The sequence below is a fragment of the Hyperolius riggenbachi genome, chromosome 11 (genome assembly GCF_040937935.1).
Source record: "Hyperolius riggenbachi isolate aHypRig1 chromosome 11, aHypRig1.pri, whole genome shotgun sequence".
NCBI lineage: Eukaryota > Metazoa > Chordata > Amphibia > Anura > Hyperoliidae > Hyperolius > Hyperolius riggenbachi.
Genome location: NC_090656.1, coordinates 112,573,546 through 112,598,349, shown reverse-complemented (window position 1 = coordinate 112,598,349; position 24,804 = coordinate 112,573,546). Strand labels below are relative to the sequence as shown.

Below are 24,804 nucleotides of genomic sequence, written 5' to 3'. Positions count from 1 at the left end.
ACAACATATTCACTGAGCTGGTTGGTTCACGTCTTTGTTAGACTACCGTACTTCCAATTTTACATTGTTGGTAACTGGAAACGGTTAATGTGCTGCCAGTGACTGAAATTACCGGCATTAATATGACACTGCTGTGTGTAGATGCTGTAAAACAATTGAAGAACAGAGACGTTTTCAAAAACATGTGTCAACCACAGGTTTTTTTTTTAACATTTCATGTCTGCAACATCCTTCTAGCTTGATTTTTGACCCTTATAATTCAGAACTTATAAAAACTTATTTTAAAATATGTCTTAGTCAACAGCTGGTAAAGTGACATTTTGGGACTGTGGCCCACGCTGCACTACTGCCCAGAAGCGCTGGACTTTCCAGCTGTTAAGCTCCACTACTAGAGGCCCTGACTTCATAGCTGTGACTAGGCCTCAAAAGCGCTGATCCCCTGCAACTGTATCCTGATGACACTAGGCACTCCAGACCACAGCATCCATCCCTGCAATAAAGGTACAGAACTGCAGTTTGTGGTCACATGCTGTACATGCTCTATAGCAGCTCTGAGAGACTCTAATATTTCATAGCATCTTCTCTCGCCTGCCTCTTTTTGTTTCAATCTGCATATCTATTGAACAGCCACTATCACCATTACTGTCTGCAGTCTTCATAACATGTATGCTCCTTCTCTGTGAATCCATTTGGTGACCCCTTTAAGAAATTTCATAATGGAGCCTAGTTTGCACTCTGAGGGTCAATTGATGCAAATGCTCACTGTTGCTGTACAAGATGATTGTTTGTCTTTGTTTGAGAGGTTTACCGCATCACTCTCCGCTGACCTTTCCAAATTAGAAAATTAGTTCTTCGTACCGAGATTGGCAATTGTACTAAAAATTTGGAAACTAAAGTGGATCAAATGATTGACTATGTTAATGCTTTAGCGGAAAAGAATGCTATTTTTATCCATGTTAAAACTTCAACAGGAGGATCAGGAAAACATAGATCGACGTCAGACTCTCTGCTTTAAGGGAATTCCTGAGAGTGTCGAAGATTCAGAGATCAAACCCTTCTTATTATCTGTTTTAACAGCTTGTCCCCTCCATCCCTGTTATGGAATGGAGGCTAGATAGAGCACATAGTTCACTTGGACATCCACCCGAACAGGACAGGAGTGTGAACGTGAGACAACATCACAAAATGTAACTTCTACGAAATTAGAGACCCTGTCTCGAGCCACTCGACAGCATAAATTCATTGATCACAAAGGTAGTCAAATACAGATTTTCAATGATGTTTCCATGGTGACACTTCTGAAGCTGGGGATTTCTCTTTCAAATTTCAAGTCTAGAACGAGTACTTGATTTGATGAAGGACCTCCACGAAGCTGATGTTTTCTTGGGGAAATTGGGCTTGCCTAATCTGTCGGTTGATCTATCCACACATCAGCCACTTAAACATGCCAGGTCCCCTCAAAAATATTGGACCAATCATCCCTCCAAAACTCCTAGAGTGAACAGACTACGCTCCTCCAAGTGTCCATAAGTGTCCGTGTTATGCTGACAGGGTGAAGACCTACTTTGACATAGCTTGCTTCATGGGTGGAAATGGGCGGCTCCTTACCTCTGATGCCAGTCACTCATCCTCACTGGAGTGACGACATTTTGTCACCCCACTCTGATATATTGTATACTCAGAGTCCTCTATTCTTTTAGTGTCCTTACTTTCCTCATTTATGGTCTGACAAAGTTTTCAGTTGTATACCATTTATTGTTTAGGTTTGCTAGTTTTTTTTCCACCTTTTGATGTATGTTTTAGTGCCTCTACTCTGCATTGTTATTGTTTCAAATGTTTGCTCACGATGCTAATGCTCATACCCTGTCTAGCATCTAATGATATTTTCTTCCTATCTAGGTCCAAGTATTATGTAACTTGCATACTATTTCTCCAGACGCACCATGGTACAATTATTGACTTATAATGTGAAGGGTCTGAATTCTATTAAGAAGCGTAATCTAACTCCTAAATAATTCCTGGACTCGGATACGGAGATTGTCCTTGTACAGGAAACTCATTTTAAAAAGGGAGGTTCTTTCAAATTTGCATCTAAACATTTTCCAACTGCGTACACGACGAGTGATGTAACTGGGAAGGCCGGGGTAGCTATTTTAATAAAATATAGTTCGCAGATTAAGGTACAAGATCATACGTTGGACCCAAAGGACAGGAACATTATACTTAAATGTATCTTAGGTAACATACAATTTTTGATAGGTAATGTGTATGCCACCAATGAACGACAGATATACTTTACATGTAATGAGACGGGTGTCCGCTTCACCCCTTCTTTTCGTTCTTTGCATAGAACTCCTAGCCTCTGCAATCAGAGAATCGTCAGTCATAAGAGGGATTCAACTGGGGAACAAGCATTATAATAAGCTTTCGCTATTTGCAGATGATATATGACTCACTCTTGCTGATTTTCATACCATACTTTGTAATCTGCATGAGCTTTTATGAGAGTTCGGAAATGTATAAGGTTACTAGGTAAATACATCCAAGACAGAGGCCCTGCCTATTAATGTTCCTCTGCATAAACTTTCTTTACTCCAATCATCTTTTCCATATAAATGGTGCACCACCTCCATGAAATATCCACATTACATCCACGTACGAATCCCTATATGCCACTAATTTCCCTTCTCTTCTATCTGAACTAAGACGGCTCCTGAATAAGTGGTCTCCCTTAAAACTCTCCCTGTTTGGTAGAATTTACAGTATTTCTTTGACAATTCTCCCAAAAATACTATATTTATTCAAACCCCTCCCAATACGAGTCCCTATAGTCACTTTATGGTCCTTACAACAAGAGATATTACGCTATATGTGGGTGTCTGAATATCATAGAATCCCTAATTCAGTTGTGCTGATCCGAAGGGAATATGGCGGCCTTGGCGTTCTCGATATTGTCAAATACTATTTGGCAACACACTTAAAGAGGCACTTAAGTCATGAAAAAAAAATGAGTTTTACTCACCTGGGGCTTCCCTCAGCCCCCTGCAGCCGATTGGTGCCTTCGCCGTGTCTCTCTGATCCTCCTGTCCCCGCCGGCGACCACTTCCGGTTTCGCTGTCAGGACCCGACAGGCATGGGAACGCGAGGGATTCTTCGCGTTCCCAGGCAAAATATCGACCCCTATGCTGCTATTGCGGCCACATACTATTCTTCAATATTGATGTGGTTAATAGTGCTTCATCTTACTTCTTAAATGCATAGATCAAGGAGGATGTCTTCCAGCTTCGACACCTTATAGACCCTTTGACCAGGAAGCTATTGTCGGTAGACCAAGCTAAAGATGAATTTCAACTGTCGCCCCTCCTAGTATATAATTATCAGCAGATACGACATTACACTCATTCGCTTTATGGTTCATCTCTCTTTGAGAAGCCTACTCCCTTTGAAATTCTATGTGCAAAAGGCCATACTCAGCCGCATCTTGTATGTATGACCTACCAAATTCTTCAAACGAATCCCTCAGACGCTCCCATTATACAGAGATATATGACCAAATGGTCTCAGTACTTGTCTATTGATATTACAATGCCTATGTGGCAGAATTTGTGGAAGACATTTTCTTTGCTTCCTCTATGCACTACTTATAAAGAAAACCATTATACGGTCCTTTGACCCCAGATGTCATTAACCTTTTCAGCCGCACAGACGTGAGTCTCACGTCCGCGGCTGCTGCAGCTACAGCCGTTTGTGGGGCTGCGTGCGCGGTCATGCAGGTGGAAGCCCGCAATTGCTATGGTCCTGGAGACGGGGATTGGTGGCCGGGAACAGAAGTCCCCTGAGCCAATCCGTTCTTGTACAATGAGAATGATCACTGTATTTGTTCAAAAACCGTGATCATTCTCAGATTCAGTAGCGATCGTGACGCCACACTCCCTCCCGCTCACTCGCTCACGCCGCCAATCATTAGCTTAATGAATGGGAACTTCATTCCCATTCATTCATCTCCCCTCTAGGTTCCGGTGATTGCCGGCATCACAGCCACGCATTTACTTCCTGTAGAAAGACAAAAAAAAAGAACAACCGAGAGCCCCCAATAGTGTATTATTGTTGATATAAGGTAATCTTCAATTTGTACAGCAGATATGGATATACTCACAAGTCTGATTTGCCAACCTCAGGCAACCACTCCAATCGCATAAGGGGATATTAAGCCAGTCACCCACTCAGGCTAAGAAGTCGCTCTCTGTAGAAGAAAAATAATAAGGGTGTACACACCCATCCACCAGGTGGATAATGATATTTGTAGTAGTTACAGAGGCGCCAGCAGAATAAAAGTTAGTAGTCTATTAAAACCAAAATAAATTAGGGGACCGGGGTGGATCCGTCTCCCCAATATATATGACACAACCACCATATATGGTATTCAGAAAAATATATATTTAATCAGTACTCCACATAAAATTATGCAACGCGATTTGCGGGTCCCAAGCCCGCTTCCTGAGGCAAATACAAGAGCAGGAGTAACTCCGAGGTTGTGCAGATAGGCGGTGCACCTGCTTTTGCAGATTTTGTGTGCCTTGTACAATTCTAATTTATTGTGTATACTGTTATACTTGTTACTGCACCAAGTTGTAAAATTGTTTTTCTTTCTTATATTGAAAATTAATAAAAAATGTTGTGACAAAGAGGTAAGCCCCGTCGCTGCTGCTAGCAGCAACAGCTCCAGCTTCAGATTTTTTGGGGGGCTCAGAAGGGGCTCATTGGCTGGCAGACGGGGCTCACGCCGAAAAATGGGCATGGTCACATAACAGAATGTGTGCAGGATCATGGGTGGGGCCCCAAAATAAGTGCCCCCAGTAGAGGTAACCAGGTCTATAGGTATCCCAAGTTTAAGTAAGCAGGTCTATAGGTGTCCCCTGTATAGTTAGTCAGGTCTATAGGTGTCCCCAGTATATGTAGCCAGGTCTATAGGTGTCCCCATAATAGGTAGCCAGGTCTATAGTGCCAGTGTAGCGCCGCCATATGCCTATGACAATAGGTGTCCCCAGAATAGGTAGCTAGGTCTGTAGGCGTCCCCAGAATAGGTAGCCAGGTCTATAGGTGTTCCAATTTAGGTAGCCAGCTCTATAGGTGTCCCCAGAATAGGTAGCCATAGCCAGGTCTATCGGTGTCCCCCCAGCAAGTGGGGTGGCAGAGCAGTGAAGGGGGAGCAGCGGGCACAGCGGCGGAGAAGTGTGCAGTCTCCCCCCCCCCTTCCCTCACCTTGGGGCTCCTCCTTACTCGCCCCCCCCCCCTCCAGAATTTAGTTTTGTGGGTGGCTGGCAGCGGGCAGGAACTTACCTCTTCTCTTCCAGGCGCGGGAGGGAGCTCTGTTTGCCGCTGGTCTGGTCTAGTCAGTGACGCCACGGACTACACCAGACCAGCAGCGCACAGAGCTCCCTCTTGTGCCTGGAATAGGAAGAAGCATTCTCCTACCACCCGCTGCCAGCCGTTCAATTCAGGAGGGGAGAGAGAGGAAAGGGAAGCCCCAAGGTGAAGGAAGGGGTGGGGGGATGGCTCCCCTTCCACACTGCTGTGCCCGCTGGTCCCCCTTCACTGCACTGCTACCCCTCTTGCTTGACAGGGCAGGCATCTACTGACCACGGGAAGTACAGGGGCCAGGCCGGGAGGCGCCAGGGGGGGGGTACTAGGTACCCCCCAGTAGTTGGTGGTCAGTGTCGGGTAACATCCCCCGGTATAGGTAGCCAGAGGTGCCCCACCCCCACTATAGATAGCCAGAAGTAGTCCACAATATAATTTAGCATTCTCTAGTATAGGTAGCCCCATGAAGAGGTGAGTTACTACTCTCCTCCACTCCACTTGCTACCATGCACTTCAGGGGCCCACCGCAGATCCCCTTATTGCCGGCCACTGAGATAGGGCCCTCTTGGCTACTGGCCCCAGTGCAGATGCTGCTATGGTGTTGCCTACACCACTTAGTGACTCTATTATAATTGATGATGGTAACCGCGCTACTGTGTCGTGAAAAGACAGTGCTGGATCAAGGCAGCCAGGCCCAAACAATGTAAGCAAAGGAAAAGATCCACAACGATGTCTTCACATATGAACTCTATTTAGGACATATCCTAATACAGCCAAGACCTAGTAGCTGACATGTTTCGGGCCCAAGCCCTTAATCATAGCTATTTTTACAGCTCTCAGTGTCTCATTAAAAAGGAGAAGGGATTATAGCAGGCGGAGTAGAACCCACCCAATTGTGGGAGGTTCTCCTAATCAACTTCATAGCTCCGCCTGAAATCACACTCCTCCATAATACAAAATTACAAAAGATAAAAGAATGATAAACATATACACTGAATAATAAAAACATAAGGAGCAAAAATGATGCATAGAAATATATAGCATACATACCAACAATATAACAGCATTGTACTCAAAATAATGACATATGCAAATATATAACAAGATACATTACAAAAATGCTGAAAAGCCAGAGTATGCTGGTATTCTGTCAAAAATTATATATATATATATATATATATATATATGATAAGATGAAAGAAATTATAGTAGAAAATGGGCAGTCACCTAACCTGTAACCAGTGCTACATCCCACCTGGCATTTAGTCCAAGCGGGGCCCTAGTTCCCAAGCGGAAAATCCAATAAGCCTCACGTTTACGAATCCTCGCTAGTAGGTCTTCTCCTCTTTTGGGCAGAAAAACCCTTTCTATGCCCTGGAAAGAAAACCCAGACATATCACCTTGATGGACTGTGCGATAGTGCTTGGCAACATTAGAGACATTTGTAGTATTCCACCCAGCCCCCAGAAAATGCTCCGAGATCCGGGCCTTTAAAGGCCTGGTGGTGCACCACACATATTGTAAGGCACAACGACCACAGGTCACCAAGTCAATTACATTCTTAGTATTACAGTTAATAAAATGTCTAATCTGTGACCTGTGGCCGTTTGCCAAAGACTCCACATACTGTGTCCTACTGTGGAACACACAATAATTACATGAGGGCAATGCACATCTATATGAGCCCTTCACCAATAGCCACGTGGTGGGGGTAACTTGGGAACTAAACAGACTCGGAGAAAGGATACTGCCCAGAGTAGGAGCTCGTCTGCTGGCAAATCTAACGCCACCTTTCACGAAGAGCCGTATATCATTATCCCCTTCCAGGACCGGTAGATACTTGGCAATAGTTTTCCTGACGTTCTGAAACTCAGAACTATAAGTGGGCTTATTGCCCTGCTCCCGAATGGAAGCACTGCCATGTATCAAACGCTCCCTGGGAATTGAGGTAGCCCGTTTTTTGCCCTCTACAATGGTCCTTTTAGGGTACCCTCTCTCCAACAAGTGCTGCTCCACCAAGAAAAACTCAGTTTCAAGGGCCGATTCATCCGAGCAGTTTCGGCGCGCCCTAATAAATTCACCCACCAGAACCGCTCGGATTGTATGTGGTGGATGACAACTTCTAGCTTGCAAAGTAGAGTTGCCCGCACACTCCTTCCTGTAGGTTTTAAATATAATGTTGCCTGAACAGGAATCACCCGTCAAATCTAGATAATCAATGCTGCTAGACTGCCAGGTATACGTAAACTCCAAACCACAAGTATTACTGTTGAGACATTACATGAAAGATGGTATCAAACCGGGGTCACCTCTCCACACCACCAGAATGTCATCAATATAACGACCGTACCACCCGACTCGGTTCCTGATGGCACCCCACCCCCAAAGATGTGGAATTCCTCCCTCCATCCAATATACAAATTCGCCAGGGAGGGGGAGAACTTAGCGCCCATTGAGGCCCCACACCTCTGGAGATAGAAGGCGCCATCAAACAAAAAATAGTTACGAGTCAGGAGGAACTCAGTCGCGGCAGAGATAAAGATGCGAAGATCTGAGGAGGAACTGGAATATCTCCCCAGATGATACTGAAGAGCAGTAAGAGCAAGACGGTGTGGGATGCAAGAGTACAGGGCCCTCAGATCAATCGTGAGCCAACTGCACTCAGCATCCCAGACCATATCTGCCACACTCGCCAGCAGGTGCTTAGTATTTTTGAGGTATCCGGGTAATCTCCTTACCAGAGGTTGTAGTATGGAATCTACCCAGTCGCTGAGGCGCTCCCCCAGGGAGCCAATCCCAGCCACAATGGGCCTACCTTCCGGGGGAGCGCCCCGCTTGTGGATTTTTGGAAGATGATGAAAAACTGGAACCGTCGGACATTCAGTATTCAGATACTGTACTAACCTGCGATCCAAAACACCCAAACTCTCGCCATAACTGAGGAGACCACGAAGCTGTTCATGGAATTCTCGTGTGGGATCTCTGGAGAGTTGAGTGTAAGTCTGAGGATCACTAACTTGTCTGAGTGCCTCTGCTCTGTAGTCAGACCTATTAAGGATGACCACAGCTCCCCCCTTGTCCGCATTCCGTATTACAATATTGGTGTCACGGAACAGCCGTGAGAAACGAGAACGCACTCGGTTTATTGCGCCGATTGCCATTAATTGTAGTCTGGCAAGCAATTAGAGACTGACATTCCTGGTTTTTTAAAAAGGCAGTTCCCCCCCCCCCCCCCCCCCTTTACCAGCTGGTAGGAAACCTGGCCCTGTGACTTGCTAATTAAGCCAGAGGTGTAACACTCAGATGTTAATTAACAAACCAGGAGTCTTTTCAGAGCCAAGAAAGCTAATCCCAGCAGGAGGCAGATTTAGCGGAACCATTCAGCCAGAATAGGGAAACATCGAGTTATGATCTTTATGCATGTTTTAGAAGTACCATACATCGGAGAGCTGTGGAAGTTATATCATTCTGCTGGTCCGGATCTTGTGAGTATTTTGATATTAAATTGGGACCACTGGCATAACCAGAATTCGGGGGATTCCACTGTTTTTTAACTGGGCATGCCCAAGTTTGGTATCATATGAACTGGCCTAGTCTGGGAAATATGAATATATGATGGTCATGTGTGTGAGGAAAGCGTAAGCCGAGATATGACAAATGTCATATTTGGTGGGCATAGAGCACTCAGCCAGGGGGCTCACCGCCCCTATCCCACCGCTGCCACCACTGTCACAGGAGCCCTCAGTGGACGATCCGTGCGCTGGCACCGTTTGCAAGGCCATTTGCGGTCTGACCACTGAGGGCTCCTGTGACAATTGGTATTTTCTTTTAGACTCTTAATGGCCATAGACTCTGCTTTGGACAAGTTGGACCTCCCCCGGACTGATATATTCTCCACCAGACTTAAAAGATCTTTCTCCACTAGATCCTGAAACATTTCTACAGGAGGTGTCCTGGCAGTGAGCGGATAAAAATCCGGATTTCTCACCCTTATTGGCTGCACATCATCCGTGGAAATCAGGCCAGCACTGTCGGACAACAAAACATCTAAAGTCCATCTAGTGCATGTATCCCTGAAATTTCCTATGTCAGGTATTTCAGCCTTAGGGTGTTCTCCTGCCGGACATTCATCCTTCTCGGATCTAAAGTATTTTCTAAGGAGGATAGATCTGATGAACCTGTTGACGTCCAATATGGTATTAAAGACATCAAAATGGTGGGTTGGGGAAAATGAGAGACCCATTGACAATACTCTCAACTCACACTCAGTAGGATGGTATTCAGACAAATTAACAACATTAGTAGTGAATTGCCCCTGACGGGACTGACAATTACCTTTGCCCTTATGTTTTAGGCCTGCCCTCCTGGTCCTCCTCCTTTCCCCTTCCCCTGGGGCTTTTTGTAACGTTTGTGGTAGCCGCCCTTGGCTTGGGAGTTTTTTGAGGTGTCCACCTTTGGGTGTACTGGTTGTGTTCCCCCTGCCACAATTGTCTCCATAGGTCTTGGACCAAGATTAGAGTTGGAGACTAACTCAGAGACTCTCGTATCTGCCCCTTTGTGAATCGTATCTTATGTAAAATTGACCCTTCTCCTATTTCTGGACCGGGACCTCCTGGTGTTGGCACTCGGGGACCTGGGGGCAGCCTCCCACCTTCCCCATTCATTCACCAAGTTGTTTTTATAGTCACCTGTATCCCGTATATACTTGGAGCGTTTGGTTTCTGTGATGTTAGATTCCAATTTGGTGATATTATCAATCAATTTGCTATGCAATTCCTCATACAGTTGTAATGTGTTATATTCATGCAAATTGGTACTCAATTCTGTAATTTTCAACCTAATATCCACCAATTTCTCCTCCTCATATCTAATGATTACTTTCATGAGCCCAAGTGAACAGTTCGTAAGTATTGTATTCCACTCGACCACAAACTGATCACTATAGACTGTGGTGGGAATTTTCTTAATTCTCAAACCCCGAGGGATAATCTGTTCAGCCACATACTGTTTCAGTGTGGATAAATCCCACCAGGTCCTAGTCTCTTTACTCATTAGATTTTCCAAGTCAAGAAAAGCAGTTTTAAGTCCCAAATCAGAGTGCAAATCACATACTTTTGCATTCCTAGAAAAAACTGCAGCAAATTTGTTATATCTATTGACATCAGAATTCAACACTCCCATAGGAATAATATGTTCCTCATATCGAGATGGAATGACAGTGGGCCTGCCCAAAGTTGAATCAGTAAGTACCACAGGCTCAGAGGTAGAGGCCCCAGCAACAGATTGCAGAGGCGAATGGCTTATTCCCTGAGAGCCATGTTCCACAAGAACTGGATCAATGTCAGATGCTACAAATAAAGTATCAGAGTCTTGTATATGGTTAGTGGCAGGTCTCTGAGAGAGAACGGGCAAATCAGTAGAAGTAATAGGGAAATGGAGGGAGAATCTTTTTACCTGTCTGGACGCCCTGATTCCACGGTCCAGATCCTCCATGAGTCCCTTAACAAGGTCACGGCAATGTGGACGGATTCCCTCACTGGATTGTGAGTATGATGGTGCTGCATCGGGTGGAGGCACCGTGAGATCGGTCAGTTGCACCATGGGGTCCTTCAGTCGCGCTCCAAGCTCACGGCTATGCAGCGTAAGATTCTCTGCGGAGAGGCCGGCGAGGTAACGCCGACTGACGTCATCCCCCGCTGCCGGCACTTCCGCAGACGTCACTTCCGACCTGGCTACAGGCAAACTCCTCCGATCCACAGGAACTGGCCGTGTCTGCGCAACCCCCGGATGCAAAGGCGCACCCAAAGACTCCCCGACATGGTAATCCAACGTCTGCAAGACAGTAGCACAGCCCGCGCCAGACTTCTTATCATAAGGCTCATCCTGGTGAGTATAATGGCGTCTCTGGGGCTTAGTGCTGTAGTCCACTTTCGTCTTAGTGACATACTTCAGCATATACTGGCCAGCAAAAGTGGAGCTGCTGGTATTGCTCCTGAGATGGCGTTGCTCCTTATGTGCCATAAAAACAAGGGTACAGGCTGATGGTTAGGAGATAGTAGTCCATATAACACAGGAGCAGGTATCGGCAAAAGATGAGATAATTGATGATGGTAACCGCTCTACTGTGTCGTGAAAAGACAGTGCTGGATCAAGGCAGCCAGGCCCAAACAATGTAAGCAAAGGAAAAGATCCGCAACGATGTCTTCACATATGAACTTTATTTAGGACATATCCTAATACAGCCAAGACCTAGTAGCTGACATGTTTCGGGCCCAAGCCCTTAATCATAGCTATTTTTACAGCTCTCAGTGTCTCATTAAAAAAGGAGAAGGGATTATAGCAGGCGGAGTAGAACCCACCCAATTGTGGGAGGTTCTCCTAATCAACTTCATAGCTCCGCCTGGAATCACACTCCTCCATAATACAAAATTACAAAAGATAAAAGAATGATAAACATATACACTGAATAATAAAAACATAAGGAGCAAAAATGATGCATAGAAATATATAGCATACATACCAACAATATAATAACATTGTACTCAAAATAATGGCATATGCAAATATATAACAAGATACATTACAAAAATGCTGAAAAGCCAGAGTATGCTGGTATTCTGTCAAAAATTATATGTATATAATAAGATGAAAGAAATTACAATAGAAAATGGGCAGTCACCTAACCTGTAACCAGTGCTACATCCCACCTGGCATTTAGTCCAAGCGGGGCCCTAGTTCCCAAGCGGAAAATCCAATAAGCCTCACGTTTACGAATCCTCGCTAGTAGGTCTCCTCCTCTTTCGGGCAGTAAAAAAACCCTTTCTATGCCCTGGAAAGAAAACCCAGACATATCACCTTGATGGACTGTGCGACAGTGCTTGGCAACATTAGAGACATTTGTAGTATTCCACCCAGCCCCCAGAAAATGCTCAGAGATCCGGGCCTTTAAAGGCCTGGTGGTGCACCCCACATATTGTAAGGCACAATGACCACAGGTCACCAAGTAAAATTTATAGTTATATTGATGACATTCTGGTGGTGTGGAGAGGTGACCCGGGTTTGATACCATCTTTCATGGAATGTCTCAACAGTAATACTTGTGGTTTACGTATACCTGGCAGTCTAGCAGCATTGATTACGGTATCTAGATTTGTCCTTGACGGGTGATTCCTGTTTAGGCAACATTATATCTAAAACCTACAGGAAGGAGTGTGCGGGCAACTCTACTTTGCAAGCTAGAAGTTGTCATCCACCACATACAATCCGAGCGGTTCCAGTAGGTGAATTTATTAGGGAGCGCCGAAACTGCTTGGATGAATCGGCCCTTGAAACTGAGTTTTTCTTGGTGGAGCAGCGCTTGTTGGAGAGAGGGTACCCTAAAAGGACCATTGTAGAGGGCAAAAAACGGGCTACCTCAATTCCCAGGGAGCGTTTGATACATGGCAGTGCTTCCGTTCGGGAGCAGGGCAATAAGCCCACTTATGTAACTACTTATAGTTCTGAGTTTCAGAACGTCAGGAAAATTATTGCCAAGTATCCACCGGTCCTGGAAGGGGATAATGATATACGGCTCTTCGTGAAAGGTGGCGTTAGATTTGCCAGCAGACGAGCTCCTACTCTGGGCAGTATCCTTTCTCCGAGTTTGTTTAGTTCCCAAGTTACCCCCACCACGTGGCTATCGGTGAAGGGCTCATATAGATGTGCATTGCCCTCATGTAATTATTGTGTGCTCCACAGTAGGACACAGTATGTGGAGTCTTTGGCAAACGGCCACAGGTCACAGATTAGACATTTTATTAACTGTAATACTAAGAATGTAATTTACTTGGTGACCTGTGGTCGTTGTGCCTTACAATATGTGGGGTGCACCACCAGGCCTTTAAAGGCCCGGATCTCGGAGCATTTTCTGGGGGCTGGGTGGAATACTACAAATGTCTCTAATGTTGCCAAGCACTATCGCACAGTCCATCAAGGTGATATGGCTGGGTTTTCTTTCCAGGGCATAGAAAGGGTTTTTCTGCCCAAAAGAGGAGAAGACCTACTAGCGAGGATTCGTTAACGTGAGGCTTATTGGATTTTCCGCTTGGGAACTAAGGCCCCGCTTGGACTAAATGCCAGGTGGGATGTAGCACTGGTTACAGGTTAGGTGACTGCCCATTTTCTACTATAATTTCTTTCATCTATATATATATATATATATATATATATATATATATATATATATATATATATATATAATTGTTGACAGAATACCAGCATACTCTGGCTTTTCAGCATTTTTGCAATGTATCTTGTTATATATTTGCATATGCCATTATTTTGAGTACAATACTATTATATTGTTGGTATGTATGCTATATATTTCTATGCATAATTTTTGCTCCTTATGTTTTTATTATTCAGTGTATATGTTTATCATTCTTTTATCTTTTGTAATTTTGTATTATGGAGGAGTGTGATTTCAGGCGGAGCTATGAAGTTGATTAGGAGAACCTCCCACAATTGGGTGGGTTCTACTCCGCCTGCTATAATCCCTTCTCCTTTTTAATGAGACACTGAGAGCTGTAAAAATAGCTATGATTAAGGGCTTGGGCCCGAAACATGTCAGCTACTAGGTCTTGGCTGTATTAGGATATGTCCTAAATAAAGTTCATATGTGAAGACATCGTTGCGGATCTTTTCCTTTGCTGACTCTATTATAGAGGAGTCATGTATACTTTCCAGCATACCTGGGGAAAGGGAGGGTGGGGGTGGCAAGAGGGGACATCCGTCCGTGGGTGCAGTGTCTGGTGGTATTTCTGGCTTCAGGGACTTTGAATGTTAGGAATGTGGCTTTACAGCACATATAACTGCTGCCCCGGTCAAGACTGCACCATTCCCGGATGCCTCCCAGACCCCGCAGTTACTGTGAAAGAAGCAGGAAGTGGCAGGTTTTCTCCTCTGCTCTCTGTCCTCTCCCTGAAGGAAGATCTGCCCCTCCCTGCTTTCCCAAATTTGACAATTTTGTAAATTTATTTGTAGATGAGTATCATGGAACCGGGAGGCAGCAGAGGAGAGGATGGCACAGACGGGGCAGCAGGTATGTGTGCTGTAGAGGCACATATACTGAAATATCTGGTCATGCAATTTGATTTCTTTATGTAGCGTATAGAAAATACTGCAGCATACATGGGATTCCTCTCCTACCAACTATCTTGGTGGTGTGTGCCCAGTGCCTGGACTCCAAACCCTCTGCAGAGCGGAAAAATCTGCAGACTTGGAATTTAGATTTTTGATTTTGTAATGCTGTGTTTGATACTTGATGGGAATCCCTGTATGAATGGTGGGTGGCAGCACGTGCCTCTACTAGCGGAATTCTAGAAGAGTTCATTTGTCACTAGCGGAATTCTAGAAGAGTTCATTTGTCACTGTGTGTGTGTGTGTGTGTGTGTGCGTGCGTGCGTGCGTGCGTGCGTGCGTGTGCGTGTGTGTGTGTCTGTCTGAACTGCGTATATAGTTATATTGTTGTGATTATTTAGAATCTTGGTATTGGGCATTTTAATTAGCACAACTTTAACCACTTCAGCCTTCAGTGTCGTTTCACCTTATGCATCCGAGCAACTTTCACCTCCCATTCATTCGCCAATAACTTTATCATTACCTATCAAACCGATATTTATATATACATATTAAAAAAGTTCAGTCCCTAAGGTAACTATGTAATTTTTTTTATTGTATATTTTTTATTTATTTTACATAAAAAAAATGATGTGTACCTTTTGGGAAGTGTGGGAGGTAAGGGGTCAATTTTAAAAGTAAAAAAATGTCTTTATCTGAAAATTTGTATTTCCAGATGTAATTTTACTATTTGGCCACAAGATTCCCTCACAGCTCACTTCTGCATGCGGAAATTTCTCCGCAAAGCGGAAGTGATGCGTAGCCGGGACAGAAGGCGATTTGTGAAAGATGGAACCACCTCGTTGACGGTGTCGGTCTTTCATTCTGGGACTTAGATCGAAGAATGGGAAGATTCATTGATCTCTGGGCTAACGGGGCGGCGTGAGCACGCGCGAACGCGTACCAGGACTGGGCAGCAGTGCAGGCTATCTGGAAGGATATATCCGTCCAGATAGACTTAAAGAGACTCTGAAGTCTCCTAAAAAAGAGGTTTTTACTTTAAAAACCTCTTTAACATAATTGCCTCCCCCAAAACACCTCATCCCAGCTGCTTAAAACGCCATAAGTCACCCCTAATTTCCCTGGCAAAATCCACAACTTTCTTGGTCGTGGATTTTGCTGCCCTAAGGAGGCAGAGCTTTGGGCTGTAGCTCTGCCTCCATGCGAGTCAATCAGCGCTGATCACCACCTCTCCCGCCCCTCTCAGTGAAGGAAGACTGATAGGGGCAGGGAGAGGCGGTGATCCGTGCTGATGGACACGTGTAGAGGCAGAGCTGCAGCCAAAAGCTCTGCCTCTATGCGGAAGGAGCCCCGCGATGTGTGTGATTTGGGGTGATTTATGGCGTTTTTAGCCGCGGGGATGCGGCGTTTTAGGAGGGGCAATTATGTTAAACAGGTTTTTAAAGTAAAAAACTCATTTTTTAGGAGACTTCAGAGTCTCTTTAAGTGGTTAAATAAACCTTATTTCCTTCACCTCCAAATAGTACGGTATATTACTGCAAAATGTGTTTGTCTGTTTATCTGTGCAGACATTAGCTGTGCAGACATTCAGCAATCTGTCTGCATGATCCTGTTAGTTTAGCTTGGTTGGTTGCTCTGAGCAACCATTTCCAGTGAATGCATGTTCACACTATGCTCACTATTCACTAAATATGTGTACCAGGATTCACTCTGGGAAAAAGTGCTTCAGATGTCCCCCTAATCTTTGTATGGTAATGCCCAAACTACAAAATCTCCATTTAATTATCACTTTCACTCTCTCAGCCCCGCACCTCAGTTCCCAAACACGTCATGATTCACAAAGCTTTTTCACCTATTTTCCTCTGTTTTCACCTTATCTATCTTGCTTGTTTAAGCTCCACAAGAGCAAAAATATAATATAATTTAGGTAAGAAAAGTAATATTGAAATTAATCAGGAACAACTTATTTGAGTGATTATTTTGCTTGCTTTGCTTGTGCTGAAAGGTTATTTTTATCAAATAGGTGATAAATAAGTCATTTAGGAGAAGGTTTGTGAATAGAGCCCAATGTATATGCTATCAGACATGTCCCACACTTTTCTCCTTAGGCCTCTATTACACTTAATCAGTTGGTCTCAGTTATAACTAAAAGAAAACTGAAAATAAGTCAAAATAAACCTACACAAGTCATACTTAGCTCCTGCATAGTCTAAGTCTCAGTGGCTCAAGCCTCAAGTGGTGGTAGATGTAGACAAAAAGTTCCAGTTCTGACCAGAAGGTGGCCTCCCAAGTGTGTCGTTGAGTTTGCTAGATGCTCTGTAAAGGACAAGGTTACAGCCTGCTTTGCTAACTTATGTTTTTATTTATATAGAACCAATCTATGCAATAACTCGCAGACACAGTGTACAGATATAGTACAGAGAAACAGGGTACACATTAGGAGAATGGCATTGGCTTAAGACAAACACTGGGATTTCATCATGCAATGCAAACCTAATTTCTCTTACAAAGCAAACAGATCCTGTTTGGCATTTAAATGTTATAAATGGTATGCTTTACAGTACTGACTAATGACAATGAAAGGTCACCCTGGATTAGTGCTGTACTGATTTCCATATGCAGCTTGTAAGTGGGTATTTCCCGTTTATAGTGCTACTCTTTGCCAGAGAGGACCTCATCTATGTACCAGGAGACAATTGTCACTGTTTCTGCAGCCAATGACATTTGATAGCATTCAGAAATGGATTTCAGTGCTGTGCAACTACATTTGTATTTGACATCAGATTTGATATAAACATTGAATCTAATTAAAACCTGCCGAAATTATGGCTTTTCAATTGACTGAATAAAAATCGAACATACCAGTTCTGCCATCATCTGCTTATCTTGAAGTCTGTGGCCCATATGCAACTACCTTTTTCTCCTGAGTTTTCTCCTTGTCAATAAAATGCTTTTTAAACCACCAACAAGCAAGAAACCACTCAAAGTAATTTTCATAGTACTTTTTTGCCTACTTTTTGGTACTTTTTCAATTGCAAAGTGCTGAAAAGCTAAATAGAAGATGAAAAATTATCTCCAAAGAGGAAACTCAGGAAAAAAAGTTAATTGCATATGGGGTCGTATATCTACCCAGAGAAAAAATATTGTGACTTTAACCAATTCCGGACCGAGGTGATAGAGATCTATGCCCTGTTTTGATGGGCTCCTGGCTAGCAGGGCGTAGATCTCTATCACCGGCCCCGCTGCGATCATGTGCCCGAATCCGCCGCACTTAGCTGTCTTATGACAGCTAAGGCTTCCGGGTATCGGCAGGAGCCGTCACTGATTGGCTCCTTGCTGTGTGATCGCTGTGAGCCAAACACAGCGATCACCCTCTGAAAGGCAACATAGTTGCCGTTCCGCCTCCCTGTCACTGTGTGAATCTTTTGTGACAGGGAGAGACGCACAGCCTGTAGCCGTGACAGGCTGTGTGATTTTGGGAGGCTTGATCCCCTCCCAACCACATATACACACACACATATATATATATATATATATATATATATATATATATATATATATATATATATATATATAATTATATATAAAGTATTCGGCCCCCTTGAAGTTTTCCACATTTTGTCACATTACTGCCGCAAACATGAATCAATTTTATTGGAATTCCACGTGAAAGACCAATACAAAGTGGTGTACACCTGAGAAGTGGAACGAAAATCATACATGATTCCAAACATTTCTTACAACTGCAAAGTGGGGTGTGCGTAATTATTCGGCCCCCTGAGTCAATACTTTGTAGAACCACCTTTTGCTGCAATTACAGCTGCCAGTCTTTTAGGGTATGTCTCTACCAGCTTTGCACATCTAGAGACTGAAATCCTTGCCCATTCTTCTTTGCAAAACAGCTCCAGCTCAGTCAGATTAGATGGACAGCGTTTGTGAACAGCAGTTTTCAGATCTTGCCACAGATTCTTGATTGGATTTAGATCTGGACTTTGACCGGGCCATTTTAACACATGGATATGTTTTGTTTTAAACCATTCCATTGTTGCCCTGGCTTTATGTTTAGGGTCGTTGTCCTGCTGGGAGGTGAACCTCCACCCCAGGCTCAAGTCTTTTGCAGACTCCAAGAGGTTTTCTTCCTAGATTGCTCTGTATTTGGCTCCATCCATCTTCCCATCAACTCTGACCAGCTTCCCTGTCCCTCCTGAAGAGAAGCATCACAGAGCATGATGCTGCCACCACCATATTTGACAGTGGGGATTAGAGATGTAGCGAACGGTTCACCGGCGAACGGTTCCAGGCGAACTTTGGTGGTTCGCGTTCGCAGAGAACCGGGAACTTTTTTTCAAAGTTCGGTTCGCCCATAGACTTTAATGGCCGCCGACTTTAACGGTTAATAGCAAAGTCCCCTTACATAGTAGAAACACCAAAATTGTTAGGAATGTTAAGTGGAATAGTGGGAACAAGAGGAATTTTTTTTTTTTCAAAAATACCTTATACTTTTTGAGAAAATCAATTTTAAAGTTTCAGAGTAAAATGAGCCGATTCATAAAAAAAAGAACCGATCCATTAAAAGGAACCGGATGATTCAAGAACCGTTAGTATAGCAGAGAATGCGTCCTGAGCAGGACGTGAAGCTGCCGGCTCCGCTGCTGTCTCTCCCCACCTGCCTGCACCTGTCACCCTCACCTAGCCTGGCACCCAGTGCACCCATGGGTGCCAGGCTAGGTGAGAGTGACAGGTAAGGAGGTGGGGAGAGACAGCAGGAGCCGGCAACTATGCGTCCAAAAGGACGCATTCTCTGCTATGTGGGAGGCATCGGAGATCTTCAATCAACTTAATTGAAGATCGCAACATAAGAGGATACAGTTCGTTGGATCATTTACCGTGGATATTGGCATGGGAAAACTTTTTTAAAGGTACAGGTAAGTATTTATGGTTAATTTAGAATAATAAAATACTTTTCTCGTGGTTGTGTTTTTATTTCATTTAACCCTTTGTGGAAATGGGTAAGGGGTACTTTGTACCTCTATACTCATTTCTCCTGGGAGGGGGTGGGCATCTGGGGTCCCCTTCTTAAAGGGGACTCCCATATGCCACCATGAACCTCCCCATGGGAGTCGTCGCCCCCACCTCCTCCTGGGGCACCGGAGGTGGGGAAGAGCTCCTTGTCCATGGATTGGACAAGGGCTCTGGGGGGGGGAGGGGAAGGCTTGGTCGCCCCTCCCCCCCCAGATCCCCCGATACCATGGGCCATGCGGGCTGGTATAGCTCAGGGTGCGAAGCCCCAGTTGGGTGGGGCTCCGCATTCTGGCTATCCCAGCCTGCATGGGGGACAAGGGGTTACAGGGGCTCGGGAGGGGGGACCCCACGCCATTTTTTTTTCAGATTTCCCACACACAGCAAATAAAAAAAATAAAAACATTTTTTAAAGGACTTCCGAGGCCACAAATGTGAAAAAAAGTTAAATACCTTTTCATAATCCATATCCATTGAGGGCGCCATCCGCACCCTCCCGTTAATTCCGGCATGGCTCCAGCACTAATAATGGCCCTGGTCGAGTCCCGACCCTCTGAACGGGTTCTTAACTCATTCCCCCCTCAATATGGCCACCACAGATTGCCGCGGCTGTGCAGTCCGCATAGACGCGATTGCGGCTGCGCAACTCTAGCATTTCCTCCCGATGCGTCCAATGTATGCACGCATATTGATGACGCGGCGGGAGGAGGGCCTGGAGCTGCGCAGCCGCAATCGCGCATATGCAGACTGCACAGCAGCGGCAATCTGTGGCGGCCATATTGAGGAGGGAATAAGAACCCGACCCGTTTGGAGGGGTCGGGGCCCGACCGGGGCCGGTATTACTGCGGGAGCCATGGGGGAATGAACGGGAGGGCGCGGATGGCGTCCTCCATGGATCTGGATTATGAAAAGGTATTAAACTTTTTTCACATTTGTGGCCTAGGAAGTCCGTTAAATATTGTTTCCTGCTATCTTTTTAACATATCCTGCAAATTTGGTGTTGCTAGGATGTAAGGGGCCTTTGCTATTAACTGCTAAAGTCGGCGGGTGATGATGATAACCAACCAGAATTATAGGGGTGTAAAAGTGCTGAATTCTGGCATAGGCTTCCATTAGGCTCCCTATTTCACTTTCAAAAATCTCAAATCTTTTCAAAGGGCTATGGCTCAGCAGTGGCAAATTTTCTAGCATTGTATGGACTCTTAGGGGATCATGACTGGTGAGTTTCGGGCCCCAAGGCCAAAGAGGTCATAGCCTAGGGCAGGGGTGCCCACACTTTTTCGGCTCGCGAGCTACTTTAAAATTTGCCAAGCCCAGGAGATCTACCAACATTTAGGTAGCTAGGTATACGTGCCTTCAGTATAGGTAGATAGGTATAGGGGCCTTCAGTATAGTTAGCCAGGTATAGTGTAGTTAGGTGTGGGTGCCTTCAGTATAGTTAGCCAGGTATAGTGTAGTTAGGTGTGGGTGCCTTCAGTATAGTTAGCCAGGTATAGAGTAGTTAGGTGTAGGTAGCTTCAGTATAGTTAGCCAGGTATAGTGTAGTTAGGTGCAGGGACCTTCAGTATAGTTAGCCAGGTATAGAGTAGTTAGGTGTAGGTGCCACTCACCTCCCTCCAGTTCCAGCGGCAGTTTCTGGGGCTCCTCCTGGTCTCCCCTCCGTCGGCCGCGCTGGCTAGAGTCAGTGCAGATGCGCGGCATAGAAGAAGTCTCCGGCGAGCGAAGGGGGCGGCGGGCAGCGTGCGCTGACGCATTGTGCCCAGCACCGCCCCCAGCTATGACGTTGCAGCGTCCTCCATTCCCGCTGCGCCGCCCCTCTCCTCTCTGCCTCTTCCAATTGGCTAGCGGCCGACAGGGGTGCAAAAGTGGTAAAATCCCCCATAGGCTTTCATTGGGTCTCCTATTTCAGGTTCCAAAATCTCACAACATTTCAAAGGGCAATGGCTCAGCGGTGGCAAAACTCACCAGTCATGATCCCCCTAAGAGTCCTTACAATGGTAGAAAATGTGCAACTGCTGAGCCATCGCCCTTTGAAAAAATGTGAGATTTTGGATAGTGAAATAGGGAGCCAATAAAAGCCTATGGGGGATTTTACTACTTTTGCACACCTGTAACTCTGGTTTACAGAGATGTAGGGAACCCATCTTTGTAGTCCAAGTCTAACAATATGTCTTCTACCTGCATGAGACATTTCGTGAGATTCAGACGTTGCTAACGGCCATGGCTGCGATTTATGTACGTCAGAATCACCACCATTGAAATTGCCCAAATAAACAGGTTTTTGTGACCCTAGGCTATGACCTCTTAGGCCTAGGGGCCCGAAACTCACCAGTTATGATCCCCCTAACAGTTCCTACAATGCTAAAAAATTTGCCACTGCTGAGCAATTGCCCTTTGAAAAGATGTGAGATTTTGGAAAGTGAAATAGGGAGCCAATGAAAGCCTATGGGGGATTTTACTACTTTTGCACCCCTGTAACTCTGGTTTGCAGAGATGTATGGAACCCATCTTTGGAGTCCAAGTCTAACAATATGTCTTCTACCTGCACGAGACATTTCGTGAGATTCAGACGTTGCTAACGGCCATGGCTGTGATTCATGTACGTCAGAATCGTCACCATTGAAATTGCCCAAATAAACAGGTTTTTGTGACCCTAGGCTATGACCTCTTCGGCCTAGGGGCCCGAAACTCACCAGTCATGATCCCCCTAAGGGTCCCTACAATGCTAGAAAATTTGCCACTGCTGAGCAATTGCCCTTTGAAAAGATGTGAGATTTTTGAAAGTGAAATTGGGAGCCTAATGGAAGCCTATGGCAGAATTCAGCACTTTTGCACCCCTATAATTCTGGTTGGTTATCATCACCCGCCGACTTTAGCAGTTAATAGCAAAGGCCCCTTACATCCTAGCAACACCAAATTTGCAGGATATGTTAAAAAGATAGCAGGAAACAATATTTAACCTCCCTGGCGGTAAGCCCGTGCTGAGCACGGGCTATGCCGCGGGAAGGCACATTTTTTTTTTGCTACACACAGCTAGCACTTTGCTAGCTGCATGTGCAATCCGATCACCGCCGTTACCCGCCGATCCGCCGCTATCCATCGCGCCGCGGCCGCCCCCCCCCAGACCCCGTGTGCTGCCTAGCCAATCAGTGCCAGGCAGCGCTGTGGGGTGGATCGGAGTCCCCTTTGACGTCACGACGTCGGTGATGTCATCCCGCCCGTCGCCATGGCGATGGGGGGAAGCCCTCCAGGAAATCCCGTTCTTTGAACGGGATCTCCGATCGCCGTCATCAATATGCCTGCATACATTGGACGCATCGGGAGGAGAACCTAGAGCTTCGCAGCCGCAATCGCATCTATGCGGACTGCGCAGCCGCGGCAATCTGTGGCGGCCATATTGAGGGGGGAATGAGAACCCGACCCGTTTGGAGGGGTCGGGACCCGACCGGGGCCAGTATTACTGCGGGTGCCCTGGCGGAATGAACGGGGGGGGGGGGGGGGGGCGCAGATGGCGTCCTCCATGGATCTGGATTTAACTTTTTTCATACTTGTGGCCTCGTAAGCCCTTTAAAAAAAAAAAAAAATATATATATATATATATATATATATATATATATATGTGTATGTAATATATATATATATTTTTTTATTTATTATTATTTTTTTATGTGCTGAGTGTGGGAAATCTGAAAAAAAAAATGACGTGGGGTCCCCCCTCTCGAGCCTCTGTCACCCCTTGTCCCCCATGCAGGCTGGGATAACCAGAATGCGGAGCCCTGGCCGACTGGGGCTTCGCACCCTGAGCTATACCAGCCCGCATGGTCCATGGTATGGGGGCTCCGGGGGGGGAGGGGTGGCCAAGCCTCCCCCTCCCCCCACTCCGGAGCCCTTGTCCAATCCATGGACAAGGGGCTCTTCCCCACCTCCGGTGCCCCAGGAGGAGGTGGGGGCGACGACTCCCATGGGGAGGTTCATGGTGGCATATGGGAGTCCCCTTTAAGAAGGGGACCCCAGATGCCCACCCCCTCCCAGGAGAAATGAGTATAGAGGTACAAAGTACCCCTTACCCATTTCCACAAAGGGTTAAATGAAATAAAAACACAACCACGAAAAAGTCCTTTAATTTTCTTAATTAACCAGAAATACTTACCTGTACCTTTAAAAATATTTTCCCACGCCAATATCCTCGGTAAATGATCCAACGAACTGTATCCTCTTATGTTGCGATCTTCTATTAAGTTGATTGAAGATCTCCGATGCCCCCCACCCACATAGCAGAGAATGCGTCCGAAAGGATCTTTTTAATGAATCGGTTCTTTTTTTATGAATGGACTTTTTTTTTTTTTTTACTTTAAAATCGATTTTCTCAAAAACTATAAGGTCTTTTTGAAAAAATGTTTTCCTCTTGTTCCCACTGTTCTTCTTAACATTCCCAGTAATTTTGGTGTTGCTAGCTTTTAAAGGGGCTTTGCAATTAACCATTAAAGTCGGCGGGGGTATATTTTCTCATGGTCAGAAGGAGAATTTACATTGAAACTTTAAAATTGATTTTCTCAAAAACTATAAGGTCTTTTTGAAAAAAAAATTTTCCTCTTATTCCCACTGTTCTTCTTAACATTTTCTGCAAGTGTGGGGTTTCTAACTTTTAAAGCGGCTTTGCTATTAACTGCTAAAGTCGGCGGGCGCTTAACTTTCCCACGGTCAGAAGGAGTTACTTTAAAATTGATTTTCTCAAAAACTATAAGGTATTTTTGAAAAAAAAAATCCCCTCTTGTAGTCACTGAAAGATCTAAGGTGTTAGACACCTTGAAACATCTTTTCCATCACTTTTCTGGCCAGCATAAATGTTTCTAATTTTCAAAGTTCGCCTCCCCATTGAAGTCTATTGCGGTTCGCGGAAGTTCATGCGAACCGAACCTTTCGCGGCAGTTTGCGAACAGGGTTCGCGACATCTCTAGTGGGGATGGTGTGTTCAGAGTGATATGCAGTGTTAGTTTTCCGCCACACATAGCGTTTTGCATTTTGGCCAAAAAGTTCCATTTTGGTCTGTTCTGACCAGAGCACCTTCCTCAACATGTTTGCTGTGTCCCCCACATGACTTATGGCAAACTGCAAACGGGACTTCTTATGCTTTTCTGTTAACAATGGCTTTCTTCTTGCCCCTCTTCCATAAAGGCCAACTTTGTGCAGTGCATGACTAATAGTTGTCCTATAGACAGATTTCCTCACCTGAGCTGTAGATCTCTGCAGCTCGTCCAAAGTCACCATGGGCCTCTTGACTGCATTTCTGATCAGCGCGCTCCTTGT

At 45.2% G+C, this 24,804-nt stretch overlaps 1 protein-coding gene and 1 long non-coding RNA gene across 2 annotated transcripts in view; one reads left to right on the top strand and one right to left on the bottom strand.

Moving 5' to 3' along the window:
- Nucleotides 1-10,987, bottom strand: part of LOC137538886 (uncharacterized) — a 67,870-nt gene extending 56,883 nt beyond the window's left edge. The window contains exon 1 of the long non-coding RNA XR_011024897.1: nt 10,816-10,987. This is a non-coding gene — a long non-coding RNA (uncharacterized lncRNA). The remainder of the gene's footprint in view (nt 1-10,815) is intronic.
- Nucleotides 1-24,804, top strand: part of MRPL23 (mitochondrial ribosomal protein L23) — a 268,118-nt gene that overhangs the window by 101,783 nt on the left and 141,531 nt on the right. The window lies entirely within an intron of this gene.